The sequence below is a fragment of the Falco peregrinus genome, chromosome 4, assembly GCF_023634155.1.
Source record: "Falco peregrinus isolate bFalPer1 chromosome 4, bFalPer1.pri, whole genome shotgun sequence".
Classification (NCBI taxonomy): domain Eukaryota; kingdom Metazoa; phylum Chordata; class Aves; order Falconiformes; family Falconidae; genus Falco; species Falco peregrinus.
The window spans coordinates 113,773,080-113,800,907 of record NC_073724.1 but is presented as its reverse complement, the minus strand read 5'-3'; the positions used below and the strand labels follow the sequence as shown (position 1 = coordinate 113,800,907).

Here is a 27,828-nt window from a genome sequence, read left to right as displayed (position 1 = left end):
TGACTGTATAAGCACGTGCATGCCTGAATTTTATTTAAATAAAAGCCATACCAAACATTTGTGTTTTGAAAATCAGGGCTCCTTTTATGATTTCAGCTGTTTTCTAAAGAAATAGTACAAAGCCACTTCATGTCTTGGACTTGGAAATGTGAACATACCCAACGATGCCACAAACCAGCTGTGGAAATGGAGGAGTCGTTAGAAGTCTTTCAAGGTTCAAGAAGTTACGTTGTGTCTAGATAGCTTCCAATATCCTCTTTATTAATGCCGGAGAGGTACTTGGCTACATTTATGAGTGCATTAAAATGGGGAGAACCCTGGGAAGGTATTTGATTCTCCTCTTTACCATGTTGTCAACTACTTTTCCAAGGGATAATGGGTTTTAGACAGAATGCTGTAGGCATAACATTGTAAGAAGGGCTGGGTTTGCTCAGCCTCCTGACGAGTTTTTGCACTACCATATTTTAGTGGTGACTGGTTGGTTCCCAGCAGTACCGTGGTTCTGCATCTTTACTGGGTATCTGTGCAAAACGGCACTTCTGCCTCTGAGGCATTTCAGGCAGTTGGCTGTAGAGATCTACTTAGCCTCAGGTGTCACCCGTTTAAGAAATGGAAGGGGCTACTTTAAAAAATGCAAAGGTTAAAAATATGAAACTCAGCACATGGACAGCACTTTTCATCTACCTTTTAAGTGTTATTAGATCTCTTTCCACCCACACAGAGATTCAATGGGAACCAGATTTCATCCCAGAGGTAAGAGATGCTGAAGTAGCAGCAGCCAGACAGTCACACAGATGTCCTCCAGTGCAAAACATGGTCCTGAGGTATAAATTATTCGCCCACTGAATGTACCAGGAAAGGATCCAGGTCCTCTGAAGTTTGAACTCAGCAACTCTTGTGGTTTATGACCCATTTTAACATTTGTTATTCAAATATTCCTGACTTACCTGATGTGGATACATGCAGCTGTAATACACAACATGAAAGGAATGCCTACTAAGAAATGCCATTTATATGCCTTTGCATAAAAATGGCCGTATTGGAGAAAATGGAGAAAATTAATTGATTGTAAGTTACATGGAATATGCAGGGATTCTTGGGGCTGAAACATCTATTAAAAAAAAATAATGGAAATGGGTCAAACTGTTCTTCCCATTAACACATTCTTTGAAGGACCCTTGGAAACAGTGTAGAGCCACCTTCACACTGTGGGCTCATCAGGGCCTCCTTACTTGGCAGATCTCAAAACTCTAATGCAAGATTACCACGATAGAGTCATGGAAGAAGACCTGATGACAGTGCCACTAAAGAGAAGACCAAGTCACATAAGGCTTTTTCAAATTTAGCAGACGTCACACATGCCTCTACAAAAGTATTTCTTGGACCTTGCCCACACTAATATCCCCTTTGTTACAAACTACCTAAAGACCTGAAAAAGTTCATCTGATGGCATGCCAAGATGCACCCCGGCCTGCTGTATCTAAAGACTGCTTGTGCTAAAGGGCTGTATCAGAGCAGGTGTTTTCCAAAAAAAATGGCAATGAGTTTCAGGGAAAGGGACATAGAAGCCACGGGGACAGAGTGACAAAGGTAGAAGACAGCAGCTCTTGAGATGGATGGCCCCTGGCCTCCTCCACCCTAGGGTGCTGCTGTCCCACCACCCAGGGCAGGGGATGGATGGAGGTCAGCATCCCATCAGACCCCTGCACCAGCTCTGGGGCTGCTCGGCACATCCCAACAGACAAGAAGGAAAGGAGGGCTCTTTCCTCCAAGCTTTCATTTGTCTTCTTTAGAACGATGGGATGCAATAGCCAGAATTTTGGAGCCACTGGAATCACCAGCTCCACACAGCTGAATAAACAGGGAATTATCCTAGGGCTACTCACACCTATCAGGGCATAACCTACAGACTGAACACGAGTGTGATGTGCTATGTTTGGGTGACAGAGAGATACTACAGAAAAGGGAAAAATCCAAAGTTTGGAAAACCTGTGTGTTGGCACAAAGCCTCCCTTAACACCTTTGTTTTAGCCAGAAACAAAATGGTGACGAAAAAATAAATGCCAGTTGAGGGTGGTGGACTTGAGCAAAATAATGCCTTGCACTCCCTGCTATGTCACGGGGTGCTGAGCAGTAAATTCAGGGATGACTGGGGTAGCCATCCCTTGGCATCCCACAGAGGTGACCACTGCCTGGAGGCTGTGCACATAGCACAGGGAAAGCCCAGGACGCACGTATCCTTTGGGAGAAATAAGACGGGTAAATCGGCCATACCCAAGAGGCAGATCCATCCCCACCAGACAGCATGACTGAATATTACAGGGAAGCAGGCGTCTTCCAAACCCAGGATCTTGGCAGTCGTGAGCATTTCTATCTAAATTCACCTTCAGGTAATGGAGAGCGGACTATAGCGAAAGGCTGGGATGCCTGAGATACCGTGAAACCCACGTGAATGAGGCTGCAATGCCACTCAGAGTGAATGGCAGCAACATTACCCATTCTGGAGAGCCACTGCACTTAAGCGTTGACAAACTTGTGAAAGAGCCCACACATACCTGCCTCCATGGCCAAGCATGTCACATGCCTCGGTACTCATGGCAAGGTTAATCCACGGCCAAATAACCTTCTCAAAGAGCAAAGTTTAAAAGACAGACATGATTAGGAACTTTAACAAAATGAGAGGATTCACACAAACCATATTTGTTGGGGACCAGGCTGCTGTGTTTGATCCGCTCTTAAGAGGGAACAGCTACTCCATGCCAGCAATCTGTTGGCAACAAACAGCTCCAGTATTTTTCCATGATTCCCTGGCTTATTAATTTATAATTGTTACTTCATAAATTATTAACATAGACAACATAGATGTATTTAAACATACATTTTATATAGGTATATGCCTTACTTCTGGTATTCACATTTACATGACAAAAATATAAATTATTGTTTAAATTAAATCTATTTAATAATTTAAAAGTAAGCAAATTTACTTATTCTCATTGGACCTACTAAAATAAACTCTCTTTCCTCACCTGTTTGCAGGAGGTAGCATCGGGACACCGGTTGCTCCAGTCACAACTGACCCTGGAGACGAGAGGAGCTTTCAGTGGGCAGGGATCTGCAGGAGGCTACACAGACCTCACAAGCACGACTGCCCTCCGTCCCTGGTGAGACATAGCACCCCCCTCCTGCCAATTCACGTGAGGATTCTATCTGCCTCTACTTCTCATTTGTTTTTTTCCAGAAAGATTAACAGCAGCAATAATCTAACTCTTAGGGGATGCAATTATTATTTTAGCCGACATCGGCTACAGCAGAGCAAGTACAGCCAAGCCACCGCATGTCACTCCGAAACACCTGCCACTACATCATCCTCATCAGAGGACAGCATTCACCGTTACCAGAACGAAGGCAGTAGATCATATTTGCGTGGCAGGAGTTCACAGTAGAGAAGCTAACTTGGCTAGTATCAGGAGCACTGCCAAAATGTTGACACGGAAAACTGGGATCAGGTTTTTATCTATCACGTGTGGAAGATTTTAGTACCTCAGTCTCGTTACTGTAGAACTGTTCTGCCATGAAATATAAAAGGGATATTTAGTTAAGTGTGCAGGGGTTACATGCAACTCCCTAAATGTAAGAAATTAGTTCCATCATAAGAAAACGTGTTTGTACTCCGTTAAGAGTCAACCCCCCGCCCACATTTAGGGGAAAACTGCTCCGCATCTTACTCCAGCTCTCCTCTCCCACTGGGATTTGTTTGGACTACACCTAGCAATCACAGCGCTGCTTACAGACATCAGGGTTTCTTGAGCTGCCACTGCCTGGTCAGAGGGCTACAGGCAGCAGAACATCTGGCTGGGTCATGAGCCCTAAAGCAGCAAAACATGATTAACAAGAGCATCCATGTGCACAAGCGACACTGCACTACTGCTGCTGTTCCTCCCCCACAAAATAAACTGAATCCTTATGCGCATGACTTAATGAGACAGAGGCTTCAGCACCAAGCCCGACCGCTGCTGTACACCTGGCCACTTCTTTTTAGTGCCATGTTGCAAATGCTCCAAACCAGCTCACTAACCCGATCCAGGTTTTAGAAAGCTGCAAACTACAAACCTCCTCTGCTTCTGCCCCGAGCCACAGAAAAGCATACAGAGGGCAGGGAGTGTGCATTAACACCCTGATCAAGACACTGATAGCTCACTATGCCACTCCAAAGAGTTGTGCTGGCACAAAAGGGAGTGGTGTAACATGGCACGGGAAAGAAAAGGTAGAAAGGTAACACCAAATACCTTAAACAAGCAATGCCACCACAGCCTCTGCATCATGCAGCTGTATTTTCTGAGAGCTCAAAGCAGGGAGCTCAGGTAATACACCTCCTGGGAACACATACCCAGAAAGGCTCTGCTGGATACAAACCAACTTGGACATGCATCAACTCAGAACCCAAGGACAAGACTCTGAGCACGGTAGCTTAGTCAGCTTCACACCTCAACGCTAGCTTTGGAAAACCTCTCCTGCAGTGCAGCATGTCAGACCTATTAAGACATGAGAAATAATCCTTCTCACCTAGGCCTCATGTATGCAGAAGGGCAAGGTTCAGAAGAGATTCTGGGTCATGCAGCTCAGTAGGTGAAGCAATCAGTCCTAGCATGTCCATTTTTAAATCTGCAACAGCAGAACACTATCTTTGTCATAAAGCTGTGCAAAAGGAAACCAAGGGCTGTAAGAGAGGCCACTGAATTTATTGTGAGGCAGCAGGCTTGTGTAAACCTGACCTATGCAGACTGGGGCCAAGACATAAAGGTTAGCTGCTTGCTGCTAGCCGTCCACTAAATTATATCCTTAGGACACTACATGTAAATAACTTGACAGAAGGGAGCAAGTGAAACCACGAGTGGAAACTTGGCCAGGAACCTGAGATACTTACTGTCATTCCCAGGTTTCCAGGAAGAGGTATTTGCAGAGAAACGGCAAAAAAAACCAAACAAAAAATAATCAGGTGATGGAAAAGAGCCGACCAGAGATAATGCGCAGAAAGGCTCAAAGTTTGGGTAAACAGCAGAGTCCAAGGCAAGGAAGAGAACAAGCCCAGGGAATTCTGGCACAGGAGACACTATGAAATGAAGCTCGCCCTAGAGTTGTGTGCTTTTCCACAGTGCAGCGTTACTTACCTAAAAGGAAATGGTTTGTCTACAGTAAGGAATGTTCTGACTGCACTACTGTTTAGGTACTCACACTGCCAAAGATTGTATTCTAAGCTGAAACATATAGGAAGCAACATAAAGCTTTGCACCACTGCATCCAAATAGCTGGAGACCCTGAGACCACTAGCATGCATGATCAGGGACTCCAGCATTACTGGTTTAGATAAAGGACCTTCTTAGAAAATAACGGTGTGTAATTTCACTCAAAATTCTGGTTGCTAGAATTAAATTTTTACTTCTGGTTACGGTTTTCACACTCTGTGTCCAGCACTTCTCCCCTACAAATCTCAGAAAAACACAGAGAAGGAACGGAATCGGAAAATTGTTGTAAATCACGCTACTTTTTGTCACAGCACTCATCATTTCCCAAAATGTATTCTTTCCACCAAGATTTTTAGTGGGCTTTTACTTGCAGTAGAGTTTATGTGACCCTTCAAAAAAAGTCCTTGCTGCCTCCCCCTTTTTTTTTTTTTTTTGTAAAGGAGTAAAGCCTAGTCCCCATGCTTGAGGAGGTCAGCTCATGGACTACTTGTCTGGCAGACACACACACTGGCTGAACGGTATCAGTTACTAACTCAGGTTTACCACTACACAACAAAAATAGACCTTTCCAGGATTTGTGGCAACCGAGGTCCACACCTAGTGTAACCTCAGCACGATGCCCCCGCCTGTCGTACGCACTACTACAGGGTTTTATCAAGTTTTGCGCTGAAGAGGGCAGTGCACACACAGAATACATCCCAACTGGCCCTGCCCGAGTGTTTTCCTGTTCCACGTGGAAGCTCCCAAGCGTGCTGCCTGTATATATTAAAGCTACAACACAGGCAGCCAAAGGATTTACACTCGGCCTGGAGCCCATCCGAGTCATGTCTGTGTGCCAGTCTCCAGCGACCCAAGGGCGGGGAAGGCTTATCTTCAGAGCAGTGCTGCACTCAGCCAGCTAACTCCTGCAGGAGTTCAGTGGAGCAAGCACAACTGTTTTTAAATCTGGTAATATTCTTTGACGAAAAATGGAACTGTTTAGGTGGTTCTGAACTGCACAGTTGTATCTATGCCCTCAAGGGAAATGTGGTCTGCCTACAAACCTATGGTCTTCTGTAGTCACCTTAGGCCATCCCACCTTAAGAGATACATCCCTATGTAACTAAAAAACAGCTGCAGAACATACTCAACTGGAGTCTCCTCTGCTCAAGCGGCATCCCCCCAGTGCTACAGTGCCTTCCCAAAGGGGAGCTTCCCCACAGCTGGTCTCTTGTATGGGAACTACCTGCAGGTTTTCCAAGGCCCACTACAGAGCCCTGACTAGCACTTTTAAGTCCCCTATTCTGATGATCTCCTGTACCTACAATAAAAGTAATTTCCTGTTTCAGTATTAGATGTTCTCATTTAAATTCAAGGGAGTTATAAGTTGTGGAAGAAGTTTTCCTCTCTACTAAACCCGGTTCCTTCCAATACTGGTTGTTATGAACCCAGGGACTTGCAGTAGCCTGCATGCCCCTTCCTGTTGTGTAACTGCTGCCTCGATTCAGTCGAACACATTCATGCCACCTGAAGAGGTTCCTGACTGCTCTTGGAAGATTCTTCTTGTGCTGAAAGATAAAAAAAATAAAGACTTCATAATTAGTCACTAGAATTATTTTCTGAGAAGCTTTACAAACTTTTTTGGCTCTGCAGGAGGATTAGGTTCTTCCAGAAATTGGTTTAACAGCTGCCACCTCAAATTTCCTTGAGAACACTTAAAAAGGCACAGAAGCCTTCCAACTCTTACCTGTTTTTCCAAACTCTCCTGTTGAAGAATGAAGTAGACAACACAACCTATTTTTCTGTATTAAGATACTATGAAACAACAACATGATATAGAAGTACTTGCCTGTTCCACCCAGCTGAACTCACCCTCTCACCTTTCACCTTGCAGCTCTGGCTAGTCCTTGGGAAATTGCTCCACAGGAGACGCAAACAAAATACCTTTGTAGCGGTTTCTTCGGCCTCCAAAATCCGAGCAGTAATTTTGAGTGTTTATACCCTTTCCCCATAGGTCTTGAAGAAAGCAGTTCCTCTGTGACACTTTCAACTCTCCTTCCTCCAAGGGGACTGTGGACAACTTGTGACAAAAAAGTTTTATAGCTGGGATAACTAAGAAAATGGGAGTTAAAACCAAATCTTATGTACCAAGGCTAGCACAGATAGCATCAATCACCCTCAGAAACCATATCCCACTCCCTGTTTGAGTGCACATGAAAATATTTTCATTTAGCTAATTTGCACACTAAGAATTATGTATGGCTTGGCAATTAATTTTCAAGAACTCAGACAACTCCAACATCCTGCCAGTTCATGCTGCACTGACATAGATGTTGACACTGTGACAGCAGAGTATCAGACACCTTAAAAATTATCTTGGCATGTAACATATTTGTACACTCTTAAAATTCAGGTAATTCTCATATAGACTGTAGAGCTGGTTTCGGTATACTATCCACTGAAGGCTCAATTTAGGGCACCCAAATCCTTTAAGTTTTCATTAAAACGTGTCAGAATGAAAGCTGAGATATGAGGCCAGGTTGCTACACATGAAATTACGTCAAACATGTATTAAGCAATTTCTTCTTGAACAAAGGCATCACACATGCCTACTTAATTTCCACATCCCTCCTGCAGGGTCTTCCTACCACATCTCCTGTTCTTCAAGACACTAGGTGGTTGCTTACCTGAGTCCACAGTGACCAAAATCACTTCAGCAACAAGAGAACAGAGTTTCTGTAGTGCAGCATGCCAACATAGTAGTCAAAGCATAGACAATGGATCAGCTTTCACAGGCTCGGGACCATATGGACACTGCAATTTTTATTAGCAGTATTAAACCAGAGTATACCCACGTATTTAAGAAATATCAAAGGCAGGTTTTCAATTCTGTGGTCACCTTATGTGTTTTCATATGAAATGCCGAGACACCACTTATTTCTGCAATAGGACTGTAAGCTTCTTGTGCATCTTGCATTTCAGACCCGTTGGGTCAGAAAAGACTTGGACATCAGCGCTTTCAGGTGAACAGAGTATCCAAGTTTGAGACATGTAACACGAGTTTCATTATTATGATCTCTGACTAGTCATCATCAATGAGTAAGATCCACACACCGGCAACTATCAGATACTCCCGAACTGGTGAAAGTGAGCTATAGATACATAGAAAACTATTTTACTTGTTTCTTGCGTCAGGCATTCATTTGGGTAGATTGCAAAGCCAGTTCCTTTTTTCTACATTTCAATATGCAACTATTAGTTGAGACATCAGTGGTGTCTACAGCTTCAGAAAGAGAAACATGGTATAAACAATGAAATAAAAAGATCTGTAAAGCAGGAGGCATCCTTGTCTTCTCCCAAGGGCAGCAGCACAGACACAAGGGGGAAGGGGAAGAAGAGAGGGAAATTAATGCAGGTGAAATGCGTTGTTTCTAAACCAGTTTAAATAACAAAGCATACCGTCATTAGATCAGCAGACTATCTTGGATGAAGGTTTCACATACATGTTTTCTGACAGTTACAGAAAAGACAACCAAGCTCCCCCCTGCGAGCTATCTCACTGCAATACTTACCATCATTACTTGGGTTCAGCTGCACAGACAGAAGCTTAGGCTTAAAGCCTACAGTGGGCAACTGTTGTGACATAAGTCATCACGCCACTGCCCCTTTTTTCCACCCACAGCACACCTGATCTAAAGGTATCTGTGTAGAGAAGTAGATAAGAAATAAAAGAGGCTGTACTTGCGATTCAGAATTCTTCAGATATATGCAACTATTACTGAAAGTTATAGCAACAGCAGAGGATTATGCTCCCTCCACTCCTTTTCTTCAGTGATGAATATGGCAAAACTGGCCACCCTGGAGGTGGGGAGAAGCATGTCCCCTCCCAGGACACTGGACATTTTACAGGAATGCAACTGGTTCAGATTCTTTAACTAGAGGGAGCTGGATTTAAAGAGATAGAAGAAAGGCACACAATGCTGTAGTATCAACAAACCCTGAAAGGCTGCAAGGTTCAAGTTAAGTAACTGTACCACAGAACATCTCATGACATCCTCCCTACACTGTTCCAAGTATATCCTGGGGCAAACAGACCACTGTATCTGTGTAGTTATTGCGAGATGATATCCTGAGCAAATGCACTGTACTTACCTCCAGGAGGAGCCAAAGTATTTAACAAAACTTGTAACTCCATTTTTCCTGAGCTATACTACTGCTGGACTTTTTTAACAAAGACTTCCAGTGAGCCTGTGAAACTCTTCACAACTCTTTTAAATGGAGTATCTTCTTGAAGTAATAAAGTACTTTATTTCACAGGAATCAGCTGTAACTAGAAACAGTGTTATTTCACAAACCATGCACAAGTTTTGAGCAACGATCTTTCACATGTTATTTCATGGAACTCAAGTTCTTTAAGACTAACAGGGATTTAATTAATCTTTCATATGGTGAACGGATCATTTCACATTCCTCAACACAGGGCCTAGCACATGCAGGGGTGATGTTCAGCACAGGAAAGTCTACAACCCATTGCTGAAAATCTGGCCTAACTGCTATACGCCAGGCAGAAGGTATGCTGAAATTCTGACAGCACCCAGTCAGCTGGCTAAGCTAAGACAGCAAGCTCAGGTAAGAAAACCGGGAAGCAAGTTAGCTTTGCTGCTCCCGTACCATGCTGAGAGGTCTTACACCACCTCATCCATTCTCTCAGCTTTTTCAAGGTTGATTTATGTCTCTATGGACACAGAATCATGGACTGGTTTGGGTTGGAAGTGACTTTAAAGATCATCTCGTTTCAACCACCCTGCCATGGGCAGGGACCTTCCACCAGCCCAGGTCGCTCCCAGCCCCGTCCAGCCTGGCCTTGAGCCCTGCCAGGGATGGGGCACCCACAGCTGCTCTGGGCAGCCTGGGCCAGCGCCTCACCACCCGCACAGTGAAGAATTGCTTCCCACTATCGATTCTAAATCTACCCTCTTTCAGACACGCAGGTAACAGCCCCCTGTGGGAAGGGGCAAAGCTGGACACACTAAGCCACGTACCTGTGACAGCAAAACACTGTCAGTACTGTTATCAGAAAGAAGCCACGACCCTTAAAAAAAATAACAAGAGCCTCCAGCCAGCACGCACAAGCTACCACCCTGTGTGTGACAAGGGACAAGGGCACGTCCCAGCCTGCTCCCTGCCGAGGCCTGCCCCACCAAGGCCAGGCCATGAGCCCAGCCCTGCTCTTTAACCCAGCCTGCATTCATCCCAGGCCGGGGCCCAACACCTCGGCAGCTACAGCCCCGCACCGGACCCCTCTCCCCACAGGGCGCCAGGGGCACAACCCCGGGAGCCACGGAGCCCCCTCCCCCCCTCCCAAACCAGCGCCCCCCGGCCCCGCCACGCCCCGCAGCCCCCACAACCCGGCCCGCGGCCCCGTCCGAGCGCCCCCCAGCTCCTTCCACAGACCCACCTCAGCGGCCGCCGCTCCCGCACCGCCGAGGCCCGCCCGCCTCAGGGCCCCGCCGCCAGGACCGCAGGGGCCCCGCTCCGGCCCACAAGGGGGGGGGCGAACCCCGGGAACGCACTCCCACCCCTCACCTCGCTCCCCCCACAGAGAGGCACTGCCCTTCCCAGAGCCGGCGGGCACCGAGGGACAGCGGGCCGCTGCGTAACGCCCTTCAGAGCCCTCCGCTACCCGCCGCATCCCCTCAACCGCCCCCCTCCTCTCTCGCTCTCTCGAACAAGCTCTTTCCACCCCCTAAACCAAAACCTGGCTCCCACCCTCCCCCTTTTCCGACATCTTAACCCGGTTCCCCGGCCGCTCCTCCTAAGTTACGAGCATCCCACGCCATCAACATGGCGGCTGCCACCACCTCCTTCCCCGGCCCCCGCTCGCGCCCCATCGCCACCGCGCGGCGCGGGGCCTGTCGGGAAATCGAGTCCTCGCCCTGCGCGCTTCCGCGCAGCGCGTCCTTCGTTAAACTACAATCCCCAGAAGCCACCGCTGCCGGTGGGCGCCAGCCAATGGGGAGGCGGCAGCGCGGCCGCTGGCCCCGCCCCGGCGGGCGAGAGGGGTGATGTCATTGCCCAGCGGGCGGCCGAGGGGGCGCGCCGCCGTTCATTGTGCTTCGCCGGTGCCGCCTCCCGCTGCCGCTGCCGGCCACGGCGGGGGGGGAGCCCGCTCCTGCTCCCGTTCCGCTCCGGCCCCCTAGCATTGGCCCGGGGCGGCCCTGCTCCTGCATCAGCTTGGGGGGCTGCCCTGCAGCCGGGGGCGGCCCTGCGCCTATTCCTGAAGAGCGCTACTGTGCACCGAACCCTGCTGCACCCGTCCCGGTGGGGGGGGGTCTGTCCTGGCCCGAGGGTGGCTCAGCACCCGTTCCGAGTGGGCTGCGCTGCACGGGGAGGAGCGGCGTGGCTCGGCACCTATCCCTGAGCGTGGCCGCTTTGCGTCCGACCGCGCTGCACCCATTCCGGGGAGCTGCCCCGCACCGGGTGGGCGGCCGGCACCCATCTCTGGAGGGAGGGGGCTGCCCTGCACCCATCCCTTGGGGTGCTGCACCGCGCCGGGGGCGGCCCAGCACCTCCCCCCGGGTGTGCGGGGGCTGCACCCTACCCAGCCCCGCTATCCCCGTCGTGGGGCGGCCGGGAGCTGCCGGCTTTCTACCATCGCCGGTGACCGGCTCCTGGTTCCCGCCTCGTTTCATGATCGTGGAGAGGGAGGAAAAATCCCAAACCAGGTGAGTTCTGCGCATCTCTTCTCGCTTCCTGTGGTTTTCCTCCCCCTTTTACCACCACCCCCCCCGCTCCCCGCCAATCCCCCCATCTCCCCGTGCGCTCCCCCGCGCCTGGCATTCCCCAGCGGGGAGAAGCGCTGCCGAGCAGGGCAGCGTCTCCTTTCCCTGGCATTGCTGAGCAAGGGGTGGGGGGGGGAACCCCCCAAAACCCCTACGTCGGAGAAATACCGCGGCCAGGGGTCCCCCCCCGCCCCTGGGGTCCGGCGGGCAGGTGCGGCCGCGCTGTGCGTCCCGCTGCCGTCGGGAAACTCCCGCAACTTCGGGATGCTTCGGGCAGAGCACCGTCCCGTTTGTCGTCCGTTTAACAGCGGAAAAAATAAAATGGATTGTTAATTGCTGTCGTTAAGTGCTGCTGAGCTCCTGTGAGACCTGGGGTTCCTGGGGAGGGGGAGGGCGGGGAACACGACCATCTTTTAGTAAGTCGAACAGGGAAAGTCTGTTTTGGGATGGTTTTGGGGATGCTGGTGAGCTGCGTCGTGCGGCTTCTGTGTTTTGATCCCCCCGTTCTTCCCCTCTTTCAGGGAAACGGGGGAGATTTGAATCGAACTGGCTTTCCATTCTGGCTATGTGCAGTGGGTCCAGGTTTCTTTTCCAAGTCATTTCATGAGTATGCATTGTCAGTTGTCAGCCGGACAGCCGGGTGGTTCATTTCAGCTTCCAAACTATCGTTCTGGTCTCTTTCCCTTTTATCGTAAATAAGAGAAGTGTGTATATTTTAAATTTTGTTAAAAGTTTGTGGTCTGGCAGCACTTTATTTTAGTGTGGCTTCCTTACTTGTTTCCCTTGCTGTTTCTGAGGTGCAGTTCAGATCTTTACTTCAATGGTGATGTGATATTAATGCAAGATATTAGATATTTTTTTTCCTTAGTGCCTAACAGCAGAAGGTTTCATCCCCTTCTATAACTCCATTATCGCTGCAATCGCTCATGGACCCCAGATGTATAATCTGGTGCTGGTGGTGGTGAAATGCGTGCACACAGAGAGATCCTGCTCACCTCAAATCTGTCAGCATCTTTCAGTGCCCTTTAAAGTTAATCCACTCCAAAGCCCGACTTGGAGGCTGCTCTGAGAGCAGGAAGAGAGTGTGCAGCTTGGCTGATATATATATTTTTTTTTCTTTCCTTTCCCTCTGCTGCGTATTTGCTTCTGCGCTTCTCTTGTGTAACTGGCACTGTGTGTCCTCTGGCAGGCTCTCCCTGGAATCGCAGCACTGGGGGACGGGTGACATGAGTGCAGTGGGGACAATGAAACTCCCTGTTTGGTTTGATCAAAGTGTTTGTAAACACCAAGGCGGTGGTTGGGGTGTCCGTATGCAATGTGTGGCATTTAACCACCCTCCCCTCTTCAAGCAGGATAAACAGGCTGCATCCACACCTTCTCCTTACATTTATTTTATCTGTGTGTTTTCCTTCCTTCCTCTGTTACTGACTCAAAGGGGAAGAAAAACAGTGCATGCAGGAGTTGCTTTTGTTTGTTTGGTATTTTTTTTTAACATTTTTATTTCCTGGAATGGCATTTTCCCCTTTCTTTTACAAGGGAGGGAATGGGTAATCTAATAGAGGGTTTCCCATCTTGGCTATAGAAGCAGAAGTTTTATAGCAGTGATTTTGTTATCTATGGAGAGAAGACACTGGAAATGAAGTGATAATTTGAAAACATAGCCTGGGAGCTGTTCTGAGAGGTATTGATACAGGAGTTGGGGAGAATAAGCAAGGAATCCATGGCCAGGGATTTTGTATTTATGCAGTTTTTGTGATGTCCCTTTTTTTGGTTCTGCTTTCATCTTTATATGGTATATATCTTTACAAACATGTATTGGTGTTTATGCTTGTTTTGTTATTTTTTCCGAATTTGTGACATTTCTTGAATTAGCCTTGTGACAGCACAAACATTTTCAAGCTATGCTATACCACCGCAAGAAGTGGATTAAAAATGTACCTCAAATCTACACTATTAATATAATAAGATTAAATTTTGCCTTGCAGCAACTGAAATATAGACACAGAAAAATGGACTGAAAGCTGAAAATCACTCAATAGCCAAGTGATTGCTGTGAAAAAGCACAGATGAGCTAAGGGGCCCTTCCTCTTGAGTCATTTGATTACTGATTCTGCGAAGACCTAAATGCAATGTATGCATTTGCTGTGATTCAAAGGGTCCTCAAGATGCCAATTGCTGGAAGCAAAGAGAATATCCCAGCAAAGCAGCACTAAATATGTCCTCTGGTCTTTTACTTTTCCCCCAATTTCTTACTGGTGTCTAGTTTCTGAAAGGGGATTTAGGGGTAGATGGTCTTGTGGTCATACTCTGTACAGTTTTCTTGTGTCTTAGTCCTGCTCTTAGTGGAGTTGTGTCTGATGCCGTTGATTGGCTTCTTAGTGAAGCCAGAAGTTGAGTCTTTGCAAATTGGCTTTATCAGCGTCACCCACATGCCCTGTGCTGTATTAAATTGCCCATCGCAGAACTGTCGCAGAAAGAAGTTCAAGCTGCCCTGAGGTGAACCTCATGTATAGGGAGACCCAAAGACCGGTGAGATGAGAGGAACTGGGAAGTGCCAGAGCTGGGATGGACTTGCTCCCTTTTAAGCTTCACTTTCTTCTCTGCTCCAGAGCTGAGCTATAAGAGGACAGTGGTTTTGTTGTAGCGTGGAGTTGGGGTATGGTGAGGCAACTGAAGTTTCTGAAGGGGAGAGGTGGGTGGATGAAGAAGGCTGTTCAGGGAGGAACTGAGCAGTCGCTTCCCAGACAGGCATGGGGAGGCAAGGTGAGAAGTGGGGAGCGGGCAAAAGGTGTCTGTGAGCAAACTGAACCTCTGCTTGTTGCTTTCTTATGAAAGAGCTTTTCTCTGTTAGTGGATCTATGCTGCGTGCTGCCCGTCTTCCCAGGCCCAGCTGCAGGTGGAAGGTGTTGCTTGCTGCCTGAGCTGAAGTTTTGTGGCTCTCCAATGCAAGCTGTAGAGCTCCTGGCTCTGGCGCTGCCCTCATTTGGTCCTCACTGTATAGCCAAGCCGGCATCCATCCATCAGCACGTTGAGGCGCTTGCTCTAAGTTTTGTGGCATCTCCCAGATAGATGTATCTGCAGGTGGTACTTTTTGTGGCTGAGGTATGGTGGTGTTGGCACTTTCTTATTTTTGCATAAAATGTAGCCAAACAAGAAGAGATAAGAGCTAGGAATTAGGTAAATTTCTGTTCTAATTTTAAAGCATATTGCGCTGCCTTTTTTTTTTTTTTTTTTTTTTAAAGGCAGGGACAACAGTTTGTGCAAGCCTTGCTTTTGGCAAGTATGGGAGGTAGAGTCCAGGGGGAAAGTGATGGGAGCTAGTTCATGTGTATTGCCAAATTACCACCCGGGCAATGCCAAAGTTCAAGAGATTCATTGCAACAGTGTGGCTGGCACGGCAGGAGTGCAGAAAGCAGCACAAGGTGGACATACCTCGCTGTGATGGGGCTCTTTAAACAAGGAGGCTTGTATGGATGCTTGCAAGACTTTGCAGCAGGAGATTTAAGAGCCAATAAAGTCATCTTCTGTATTATGGATGTGTTTTGAACACCAAAAACATCAACCTGGTGGGAGAGAGCTTGGGGCAGAGGTGCTCAGCAGCAGCCCTGCTGTGGCTGGAGGACAGATGAGATGACCTAGAGCAATGTTTTGATTGACTCTAGTTTCTGTAATTTCATTTTGCATCAAGTCATTTAGCTTCCTGCCCCCCCAGTGATTCTGTCAATAACTAACTAAATCCTCATTTTGTTTTTAATGGGTCTCTTACTGCGGCAAAGAACTGATCTGTCATGTTTGTCATGTAATCCTGCTTGGCCTGTGCTTAAATCATGAATTTAAACTGGGAGGGGACTGAGTCAAATATTCCTTAGGTGCTAATATGTTGAAATAATTAGGGCAGAACAAGGATGAATTTGTCCCTTAAAAATCCTTGTCAGTATTTAAACAGAGCCAAGACCATGTTAAAGTCTGTCTGCTGTTACAGTAGTTTCATAACTAATTTGTGCTATTAAACATTGGAACTGCATAAGGTATTAGTGAGACTTGTGTTGTAATGCCATTTGATTTCATCCTGTGTAGATAAAAATCATTAGAGAGCTTTGTTGTATTGAGCTGGGGATAGGTATGTAGGCTGCGAACAGCTGGAGACTGAATTGCTATTTGTCATCTCGCCTCGCCTGGAGTTACCGCTCTCACTACATCGCGCTTCTGTCTGTATGCAGAGGTGCGCTCTCCCTTAATATACTTAAGGCAAAATTTAAACCACCTGTTTAACCTAGCTATTAGTTTCCTGAGATAATTAGGGAATACTTGTACAAAGAGAGGAGAAACAGAGGACACCAAGTAAGGTCTTGCTTTGCTCGGTATAGATAGAGCTCATGGAAATCTGCTGCTGTCCTTTCAAAGATCACAGAATACCCTGTTTATTTTCTTTCCTTTTAGCAGAAACACTTTCTTGTAGCTACTGCTAAACAAAAAATAGCCTTTAACTATCTGAACAGTGTTTTCTTTTAGGCCTGGAAAAGAGTAATGGGAAAGGGAAGAGAAGAAGAAGGGGAGGAAAGGCTGTGGTGGCATGAAAAGAGATGAGCTTGCACATGGTTTCTCAAAAGGCTGTATCCTGCAGGGTGAATTTAAAAGGAGGGGAAAAAAAAAAGGTGTTAGAGATGCCAAAATGTACAGAAGTCAAGCAGTGCTAGGGTAACTCTGTCCTGCTAAAGATGCTGTCCATGGAGAGGGGAATTTACTGCAGCCTGACCCACTGCTGCACTGTGCCGCTCCTCCTCTGTAATGAAGTTACAGAAAACTAAACTCTGCTTTTTTTGTTTAAGCAAGAAGTCAAGTACTCGGAGGGCAGCATGTGTGTCTTTAAACTGGGAGTATTGCTTGGTATAAATCCAGCCAATTACTTGCAGAAAGGGATCACCATGGAACTACCATCCTGTAGGCTGGTGATAACCCTTGGTGCTGATTTGTTGGGAACAGCGAAGAAAATTAATCCAAACGTGTACAAGACTCTTGCACCCTGTGGTAGCAATCATTTGTGTGTGCTTTCCAGAGCGTTTTGGACCAAGTTCCTTACATAAAAAAAAAAAAAAAAAAGGAGCTTTTACTGCTTTGGCAGGATGGATTACTCCTTTACCTGGCTGTGGAAGTATGGGATCCCTCTGCAGGACAATCAAGTGGTTAGGATAGAATATTTTAAGTTGGAAGGGACCTACAAGGATCATCTGGTCCAGCTGATGACACTTCAGGGCTGACCCAAAGGTAAAGCACATTGTTAAGGGCATTGTCCAGATGCCTCTTAAACCTGACAGGCTTGGGGATCAACCACCTCTCTAGGAAGCCTGTTGCAGTGTTTGACCACCCTCTCGGTAAAGAAATGCTTCCAAATGTCCAGTCTAAACCTCCCCCAGTGCAGCTTTGAGCCATTCCCACACATCCTGTCACTGGATACCAGGGAGAAGAGCTCAGCACCTCCCTCTCTGCTTCCCCCCCTCAGGGAGCTGTAGGAGCAATGTCGCCCCTCAGCCCCCTTTTCTCCAAACTAGACAAGCCCGGAGTCCTCAGCCGCCCCTCATAGGACATTCCTCCCAGCCTGGCCACCAGCTTTGTTGCCCTCTGACAAAGCTGTATGGGGCGTTTTGCTTGGAGTGTCACTCCTGAGACAGTACCAGCTTGAGGGGAACCGCTGACAGGCTTGTTCCCATCCTCTTTCTCTGTGCTTGTTTTCTGTCTACACAGGTCTCTCCCTGCTCCAGCACATCCACCCCACCTCCCTGTTCCCCTTTGGTTTTCTTCTCTCTAGCGATGTTCAGCAATAACCTTTGGGAGCTTGGATACTCCCCACTACAAATGAACCTGAGGAATACTGTGAATGGGCATGAATGAAGACTCTCATCTGAAGAAGGTGATATCAATATGGAACGTGTTCCTAAAGATGTTGGCTGGAAAGAAGAATGTGCGTCTGTCTGTCTGAGATCAGTCCACCTAAGCTCTGCCCTGTGGCAAATGAAACTTAAGGCACAGGAACTTGTCAAGCCATCCTGTCTTCCCAGCGGTCACTCTTTCTCCAAATGCCCATTCATCTATAGATACAAAAGTGGTGGCTGTACCAGAAAACATGTGCTCCAGGAAAATCCCAGATCCATGTTCACGATGTAGCTCAACACCTTGAGTTGGGAGGTGAATGCCCATGTTCAGATTTACAGGTGATCAAAGAACAAGTGAGAGGGATTGCCAGGATTAGAAAAGAGATTTTTGGGTTTGCTGTGTTGCAAAGAATGCTTCCAGTAATGAAAAGCTGACTTGAAAAATAATCATTAACGCTTCTGTGTGATTTAAATTTCATTGTGTGATCTCAGAGTAATGGAAAATAGATCAGTCAAGGCTTTTTATCTAACAAGCTTTTAAAGGAAGCCAGCTTCATGTCTCATTAGTGAGAACTTCTCCATGGTGCCATCTCCTATGCTTCCAGGGTCTAATGCATGGTGTTTTCGTGATAGTTGTGACTGCAGCATGGGTATATTTACTTAGAATAACATCCTGTCTTAAAAACATAGTAAGACGAACTTGTACATGAATTTATTTCTTGCACAACCTGGATTCTTGTTAGTGACCTCAAAAAATCCCCTAAGGGGTCTCCATGGTGTGTGGTATTATTTTCCTGTTGCTTGCTGGTGGCAGAAGGGAGGTTTAAATTCCATCTTCTCCTACGCTGGAGATTCAAGCTTTATTATAACGGCTACTGAACTTCATTAACTGAGAGAGGTGACTGCCACTTGAAAAAATAATCCCTCTTTTTTTGGTTTTTCCTTCATAGCTATTAACTCAAATACCTGAAAAACAAATGTAGGGTTGAAAAAGCTTTCCTGACTCATTTGGCATCCCTGTTAGTCCTCTGGAGACGTCAGATTACTCCATTCTGAGACGAGTAATCTTTGGAGGTGAGAATCAGGTAGGCTGAAATTGCAGTGGGGGTATCAGTTCAGGTTTGTGTATCGGGAAATAGATTAAGAAAAATAACATTAGCCTTTTTATTCTTGCATCTCCCCTGAAGTTCATGGTGCAGCGTGTCCTGTGTAGAAAAGGTATTAACTCAGATAAACCTGTGGTAATGAGTTTAATTAAAACCCCAGCGAAGACTGGAGTAATCTGTAGCGTTCACAAGAGCGTGAGGGCAGGGTTGGGATTTCGGTGTGCCTCTGGGATGCGGAGGGCTCTGGAATGGCTGGTACATCAGGTTCCATGTCCTGGTTGACTGGAGATGTAGCAAGTTCAGCTGTGGTGGTGGGTTTGCGCTCTGCTTCTCTTCTCTGTAATCCCCATTTCTGTGGCATAGCTACAGAAAGGTGCTTTCACTCTAAAGGAGTAATTTTAACCATTTGCAGCTATTTCCATGCTTTCTATCAAAAATACCCTCAAGCAAAGTGAATATTTGCACCGTTGCAATTACTCCAGCCCCATGGCAATAGCTGTCTCCTCTCTGTAGCCAATAGAAGACTGTGGTACCCTCTAATTTCTCATGTATCTGATAATATAAAAATCCCCACTGTAAATATTTGCTCTTGAGAGCATTAGGTGGTTATAGGGCGATTCTTGAACAATGTTGGGTCTAGTGAAAAAAAAAAAAAAAAAATCTTGCAAAGACAGTATCCGAGCTGCATGTACCAAAGCTTGAAAAAGCAGAAGCAAAGTCATTGCCTTCTTTTTTCTAGTGCATTTGTCCTTGTTCTGAACAATTTGTTCCTTCTAAAAAGGGAACTGTGCCCATTTTCTTCAAGCCAGCAGCATTCACATTTCTAAAATACGGTAGTAGCATTTTGCTCAGAGAGATAGATGGGGGAGTGTGTGTGCGTGCGTGGAAAGCCCCCGGACAAACCCAGGTTTCTCTAACTCTTTAATTTCAGCAGGCAAGTGGGAAGTCCAAAGTCAGGCTCTGAACTCCAGGCTCAACCTGTTTAGGAGAGGGAGGTGTGAGTGTGTGCTTCGGCTGGGAACTGCTTTGTGGTGTCTGTAGGAATGAGGTCTGCTCTTGTGTTGTGGCCGGCTGTTGGCGTGCCCTGAGCATCTCCTGCAGGGATGTAGTGTGTTTGATGTGGGAACAAACTGTCTCTTTAGCAATCGCTAACCCCAAATTCTGAAGTTTCTTTTGCCTCCCCCACATACCCCAAAACTGGAAAACAAACAAATATATCTGTATCAGAAATATGGAGAAATACCTCAGGATCACATTATGTCTGTAAACCTTGGAAATTACTTCTTTTAATGTAGAGTGTTTCCCTCTACTAGAAAAACCTTTCTTTCCTTTTTTTTTTTTTTAAAGTAGCAGCTCTCCTGTCACAGTTCTGCAGGAAAACTGTGTCTTGGTGCACCCACGCTTAGCTGTGCAGGGAGTTGGTCCCTATATGTCACCAGGAAGCATGGACAGAAGTGTCTTGAAATGCGTGGCCTGGGAGGAGTGTCTGCTGGGTCGCGTTGGACATCCCTGTGCTGGAGATGCTTGAGATTCCCCTGTCCTATGCCATTAAACATGGTTGTTACGGACCATCCCTGAACTTTCCACTGCAAACGTGAATGTAGTACAGGGAATTTTTAAAGCTCCTTCTCAAGCTGCTGTATGGCCAGAGACATATGGGCTTCCATCGTTAGTAACTTCACCTTACTCATCTTAAACCTCCAGTCTTCTGTCAATGGCTACCCCATTTATATCAGTGTTGTCTCTAACCTGTTGTCCCTCTGGATTGGGAAACCGCTTAGTTAAAGCCAATCTTAAAATTAAAGTTTTTTGCTAGGTTATTTTTTTTTTTTTGGGACAGTGTCCCCAGACTGATTGACTTTGCAGCCATGCAGGTGGTTAGCTGGCTTTTAATACTACTACTGGTAAAAGCAGCTTTAAAACAAATCCCCTCTAGTTAGAAATTCAGAACTGAAGAAATTCAAAATAAACTGAGTATTGACTTGCACAATGAAATAACCAAGGAAAACATTCATTGTGTGCTGAGGCTAATTCTGTTAGAATAAAGGAGGCTGATTGTGAAATAAATATTAAATAAAGTGTCTCATGAAGTTCTGCAGTTTTACAAAAGCGGTTGCCACAGGGAGGAAGAACCTGGCGTGAATTATTGTTTGTTTACTGCAGCTGTCAGTCATCACGGTGGTGAGAGTGTTGCATCAATTCATAGAGCAGCTATTAGTAACCAGGCCATCCTGCTTAAATGTCAGGCTCCTTGCTGGAAGATGTGTGAAACTACATAAAAATTCTTTCCATCTTGTTCACATGTCTTTCGCGATGTTCCTCGTTTTGCTTGCTGACTTCAGTTCTTGGAGATACAGAAGAAGGCTTTAAAAATACCTCCCTGGGTCATGCTAGGTGATGCTTAGTTAATGAATTTAGTTCTGTCTGCGTCTGATGCTCTGGAAGGTTGGTCCGCTGCTGGTCCTTCCTCTGATGCAGTTTTTGAGTAATTAATCTTGTTTTTTGACTGTTCCTGTATCTTATGTATGGATTGGGTTTTATTATCCGTGATAAGGTCTTTGGAATAGGGCTTTCATCTGTTAGTCCCTCCTTTGCACAGTGAGAATCTGTGGTTTTCTGCAATCTGTTGGTGTTACTGTAATGTGAGTAACCAGGGCTGTGTAACCTGGGGTGGGTGGGTGTGAATAGCCATCAGTGATTTCGGGGAACGGCAGTCTCCTTAATTTCACTGCAAATCAACCTGTATAATTTGCAGTTTCACCTAGAAAGATGTATTTTGTACTTTAAAAGCAAGACAATTGAATTCTGCATCTGTTTTGTGTTTATAGACAAGTCACTTCTAAACTTTCTATCTCTTGGTTGCCTCCGTCTGTAAAATGGATATAACCTCAGAGGGATGCCCTGAATATTCATCAATGATTTATTGTATATCGCTGAAGAAAAGTGTTACAGGCAATGTTAATGAAGTTTATTACTTGGCCTGTCTACTGCACATTGATCGGTGTTTCAAACATGCACGGTCTCCGCAGTGAGCACTAGCAAATTCTTAACTGGACTTAGCCTGTGGATGACAATAATAACTGCAATTTACGTGGGGCTTTTCCTTTGGAAGAGCTCCAAAGAATTTTATAAACTCGTAATGCAAACCATAGCATAAATATTGCCTTAGCAGCCACCAGCTATCAGTGAGGTGCTGCGAGATGGATATTACAATGCAGCTGGCAGCTTTATGTGAGAGGATAACAAAAAAAGAGAAGTAATACTGCAAGTGGTAGGGGTGACACAGGCAGGGAAATAGGAAAGCAAAATGACACTACCTGAATTGTGATTTTTAGCTTTGATGTGATCAGCACTTCCTAGAGATCAAGTGACTCATGTGAAACATGACATTTTTGTTGCAGTCCCATGGTGCTGTCATATTGGTTCAATTCCAATCAAACAGAAGGAGCCCTGCTAGCTCCCAGGGGTTCTTTTCTTGCAAAATGTGTGTGTTTCTGGACATCTTCATTCAAATACTGTAGTACAACAATGTGATTTCAGTGCTTTCCCAGGCTGGTATGTCTGGCTGTGTAATGCCCTCCTCGGGTTTGCCTTTACGGAGGCAAAAGGTACGGTCACATGGAGTTTGCTCTTGTGCATCCAAAAGGCTTGGAAGTGTAACCCAGATAACTTACCCTCAGACTGAAGTCCCGTTAGCCTTACATACGTTGTGGGGTTAATCCTTTCAGAAAGTGTAAATACCTTTGCAGAGATCTTGGCTAAGAATCAGTTGGGTTTGTTCACTGAATGACGGAGCCATGGCTTCTCCCCTGCACCATAGGCACCTAAGTTGGATTGTCTAAAGTCAAATGTTATTGTTGTAGGTCCCAGACACTGTCAGTGGAGAGAGATGGCAGATTGAGAAGTGCTCAGAGATGCTTGTCTTGCAGTTTCATAGGGACGCCAGACCTTGTATAAGACTAACTTGGATGTTTTGGTTGGCTTACCTGCCTTTGAGGAGCTAAAACAGTGCCACCATGTACAATGTCATCTGCCAGACCAGTCAGTGCTTTAATAGACTAGATACAGAGCTCGGGTTATCAAATAATTTATTAACAAGAGGTTCACCAGCTTTTGTGTGTCATGGGGGAACATGTGTTTTGGAGAGGTTTTGAGCACTTTCAACTCCAGTGGCTGAGTGCTGAAGCTTCAAGGGCTCAGAACCACTAAAAACCAAGACAGAGGTCCAAGAATGGGGTAACATGAATGAGTAGCTACAATTGGAAGTTCTGACAGGAACATCTGAAGAAGAAATGCGTGACTGCTACGTGTGCTCTTGGTTGACATGCGTTAGAGACCTGAGCAACCAGCCAGCTGCAGCCAGACAAGAGGAGGCAAGGGCAGAGGGCACCAACATTTACGGTGCAGGTGCTGATCTGGGGCTCATCCCAGCTGCCTGTTGGTCACAAAAAAATGTAGACACTGTATTGTCATTGCAATTTTGCTAAAGCAGTCTTTCTTTCAGTAACTTTTGAGCCTGGTGGCCAGGCTAGATAATTGCAAAAGCTTGTTTTCCTTAGAAAATGCGTGTGTGTGTATCTATATTTATATATATTTTTAATATATATGCATATATAAAGTGTTTATAACGCTTTAAGGAGAGGGAGGCCTGTTGGATTTAATTGCTTGTTTGGCGATGCTCATCCAAAGCTTGTCTGGTGTGGAGAAGAGGTTGCACTGTATCATCATTAGGCTTAGTCTGGGCAAACCATTATTTCTGTTAGGAGCACCCTGGGCTGATGGAGACCTCAGCAGTCAATAGAGCATGCTTTGAGGCTTGGCTTCTTGCTTGGCTATATGCTTACACCAATCGTTACGATGAAAACAAACCACACAGTATAATTACAACCTGGTGGATAAACTTATATTTTTGGTATGTTGTGTTGCCTGGGCTATTTAAAGCCTCTGTGTCCAGGATTCAGGTCTTTCTAGATATTTAAAACGCCATCAATTCTGTATTTTGCTAGGCCCCACCCTTCATTAAATATATATCGATAACAGTCAATGACTGCATTAATGTTTAATCCGGTACATTTTTCAGTTTTAGGATCCCATTCATCCATATTGCTGTAATCAATTCCTCCTGGAAATACCGTGGTAATTAGAGGAGAGGCTGATTTGCAAGCATTACTGTGACATGTGTAACCAACCTGTCTTGTTTTGATCCTTTCATTACCTTCGCTTATGACTGTAATTGTGTACAGCCTCGAGTAGGGCTGTGGAAGGAGTGTGAACTTTTCATTTGCATGTTAATGGCACTTTGTTATGGAAGGTGTTATGGGGATTCAAGCAGTGCTATGCAGGAGAAAATAACACGTCCAGTATGCAAACAACTTTGATGGCCAGCGGATCAGACGTTGGTTATAACGAGGGTATTTTTATTTTTTTTTCTGATAGAGCAAAAGCACCTTTCAAATGGACAAGGCAATTGCTATGATTTAGGAAGAGAATTGTTACAGTGAATGCTTTCCTGTAATCAGCACCTATCTCCTCCTAGGAAGCTTGTAACTTGTGCATCCTTTTCAAAGGGAGGATGTATTAATTAAATATTAGTATGTGTTGTGATACATAGGGATAGATTGGAAAAAGGTGTACACTGAAACTACCTGGATTTATGATGCACGAGATATGTGTTGCTGGGAGTGTGGGCTGTTCTCAGGAGCTCAAAGACAGGTTATTTTGTGAAGCTTGCTTGGCATTTGAGGGCTTTGTCCAAGGCTCTGACATTTTACTCTCCGACTTCTGGTTTTAAAAAGGAGCATCTGTCATTTTATCCTAACCCTGAAGTGGGTCCCAGTGTGCCTCAGTGTGTGATTGGGGTTGTTTGTCTTCTTGCAAAGGACAAGCTCACAATGGCTATTTTGGCTGTTCCTAGGAAAGTAAAGATACCCTCCATCATGCTTCTGATTCTGCGTGGGAAGGGCTTACTCTAAACAGTCGCAGAAATCCCTGTAAATATCAAAAATGTTTCTTGTGACACTGTTCTCGTAATTCCGAGCTCTCCTGTTTGCAAGAAACCCGAGCCGCATGCTTTCAGCTCACCATCAGCATCTGACGGAGCCGGGAGGGACTGCCATTCTCTGTGGATCAGACGTGGAGGAAAATGAGTGGCATGGGAGTAACAGCCTGGCACTTCCATTTAGGAACAGTTGGGTAAGCCTCAAGAAGGGGAGACTTGCTGCTTTAAGTTAAGGGTGGCCCACTGAGCAGGATCCCTTCTTCTGCCTCTTGCTGCTGTGCCTTGCTGCAGCATCCCGTGGCCTCTTGTTGTGTCCCAAATAACTGCACATGTAAGACAGTTCCCACCAAGCAGAGTCAGCGCTTTGTGGTAGGTCACAACAGGTCATGGCCACAAACAGGCAGGGAGAGGCAAGGTAACAGCAGTATTTTTCAGCAGGAGAAAGCTCAGTGGGTGTGGGCAGGGAGATGTGACCATGGATGAGGGACAGCATGGTTGACACGGCTGTTTGTGTTGAGGATAACTAATGGGGTGCAGGCTAGGCTGTAAAATAAATGTGAAAAGTAATCACAAGGAGCTGGGGAGCCATGGAAGAACAACAGGAAACCCTGTGAACGTGCAAATCAGGAAAACTGTCCTTTTCTTCTTCTTTTTTTTTTTTTTTTTTTTTTTTTAATGGTGATGCCAGGGATCCAAGATGAGATTGTCAAGGCCAGAGAAGAGCAGTGGCAATAACTGAGATGTGTGAGTATGCTAGGTTAGATTAACCTTGAAGGACCTTTCTGTTTTTTAGGAGGTTTCACTGATGTACTTCTGCAGGAAAGGGCTCTCTTGCCAACAGAGATTACGCCAGTTCTTCCCATGGATGATCTGTGTGGACAGTGAAGCTGCTAGTTGGGGAGGGGAGGGCTGTTTGGAGCCAAGGGAGGAGGGGGTTTAAGAAGAGGTGGATGCTGTCTGTTTAAAGGTGGCGATCTTCCTAGATAAGTGTCAGCTACTGAAGCTTCAGAGCTGCTGTTGCTGTCCAGGCATCTTCCAACCTGCAGCACAAGTTAAAGTAGTATTTTCTTCCCGTTCACAGCTTTACTGGTTTGACTGCTGCCTGTAGAATGTTAAATTAGGATGGAAAGCATTTCTGCTCTAGTCTGGGGACAGAGGTGGCACTAAGGCTAGGAGAGAATTTGGGCAGTTGCCTGTGTGCTTGTGCCACGTGGAGACAGTGAAGTCCCCAAGGGAAGGCTGTGCCATCATGGGTGACCTGTTCCCCAGCACCTAGGAGTGGGTAGGAGAAGTTGGAAGAAAGAATTACCTTCTTTATTTTGGCAGCTTTAACTTTCACGCAAAACTTACTAGTTAAAAGGAGAATTTTCCTGAATATGGCCCAGAAACAGTTCCCAGAGAAAAATACTGGCCCTGTTACACCTTTCTTGGCAAAGACAAAGCCCAATATGCGTGTAGAGGGCGTGATACCGGGGCAGAGGAAGGCAGGTAGCAAGACTGCAGAATGACAAGGATAAGAGATCAGGGATAGTAAAGCAGGGGGTGGCAGGAGAGAAGGAGGCTGGAGAGGTAAAATAGTCCAACAAAGACAGCGTGAGGCTTGGGGCTGGTTACCTGAGGGCTACTCCCAAACTTCTGACCTTGGGCAAATCACCTGAGCTGTTACTTTTTCTGCATCTTGCCTTGTGTATGGAGCATTCAGAGATGGACGATAATGCTTATAAAGTGATTTTTGTGTGACACAGAGTACAGTGAGGCCAACAGCCTGGCTTGGATGTAAGTGTTACCATGACGCAGATTCCAAGTTACTTTTAATGATGAGGAAAGGGGAAAAATGTACATACTGCTTATGCGCAACTTGCTCTCCCTTTAAAATTTAAAGGTTATACATGTAGGCGTGTGTGTGGTGGAAAGTGTGCTTGGGCACTCCCTCCATGCAATAGTTAAATGCTGAGCGAAGCTTTTGGAGTTGTAACTCTGACCTTTTAAAAATGCCACAGGCCTTTTCAATGTGATAGACCAAAAAAAAAAAAAATACTGTAATGTTCTCGCTAAGCACAGCTCTTGTGTTGTTGGAATCTGTGCAACCTTCTGTACAAACAGGTATAAAGAAAGCTCATATGTTGTGCACCAAGATACCAGCAAGTGACAAATAACGGAAGGGAGAGGAACAGTCAGAAGTGGGCAAAGCAGAGAAGCCGCATGTACAGGGTCTGTAGTGCTCCTCTTGTGCTTTTAAATAACCCAGTTGATGTTTGAATTAGTTTCACGTTTGAGTTGTTGGTTGTCGTAATGGCATGATGAATAAATAATTTAATTTGATGCAATATTACATGTTTAATTGTGGCTTCCTAATCCCCAGGTGCCCATCACAGCCAGGCTCTGGATGTGTTCCAGTAGTGAGTTTGTGTTGAGGGTGAAGGGGGTGGTGGTGTTTGTGACCATGCTTGGACCTTATATTGCTGGCTTTGGGCAGACGTGAGGACACAGACCTGCTCCAAAGAACACACACAGTCTTCATTGACGGTTTACATGTAATAAGTGTATTACACAGAAAGCACCATGTTTGCGTTTGAGCTTCGTTATCTGCAGCTCTTGTATTGTACCTCGAAGTCTCGCCTGGTGCTTCACCTCTTCCCCTTCACATGAAACTGGGTATTAGTTGTCAGAAAAGGAACTCAAACCACTTTAAGTGTTGTTTGTTTTGTTGTTTTTTTTTTTAAACTTTTTTTTTATTTAAGAGTTGTGAGAACTGGGAGCTGCCAGCTGTAACCCTGGGCAGTATGTGAGGCTACTGCAGAGCGGCAGGAATAGGGCTGGGAACCAAAGCAGGGGATTAGCTAGCCC

General features: G+C 45.9%; 1 protein-coding gene and 1 long non-coding RNA gene across 2 annotated transcripts in view; one reads left to right on the top strand and one right to left on the bottom strand.

The window, feature by feature from the left end:
* Positions 1–11,094, bottom strand: LOC106112142 (uncharacterized). The gene is made up of 2 exons (XR_003552306.2): positions 3,030–11,094; positions 1–2,623 (listed from the first exon to the last, which is right to left on the bottom strand). It is a non-coding gene; the product is annotated as an uncharacterized LOC106112142 (long non-coding RNA).
* Positions 11,095–11,326: 232 nt separating this feature from the next.
* The window catches only part of RAB30 (RAB30, member RAS oncogene family), a 52,924-nt gene continuing 36,422 nt past the window's right edge, over positions 11,327–27,828 (top strand). Inside the window, exon 1 of the mRNA XM_005232209.4 lies at positions 11,327–11,950. The gene's annotated coding sequence lies outside the window, so the exon portion shown is untranslated. The remainder of the gene's footprint in view (positions 11,951–27,828) is intronic.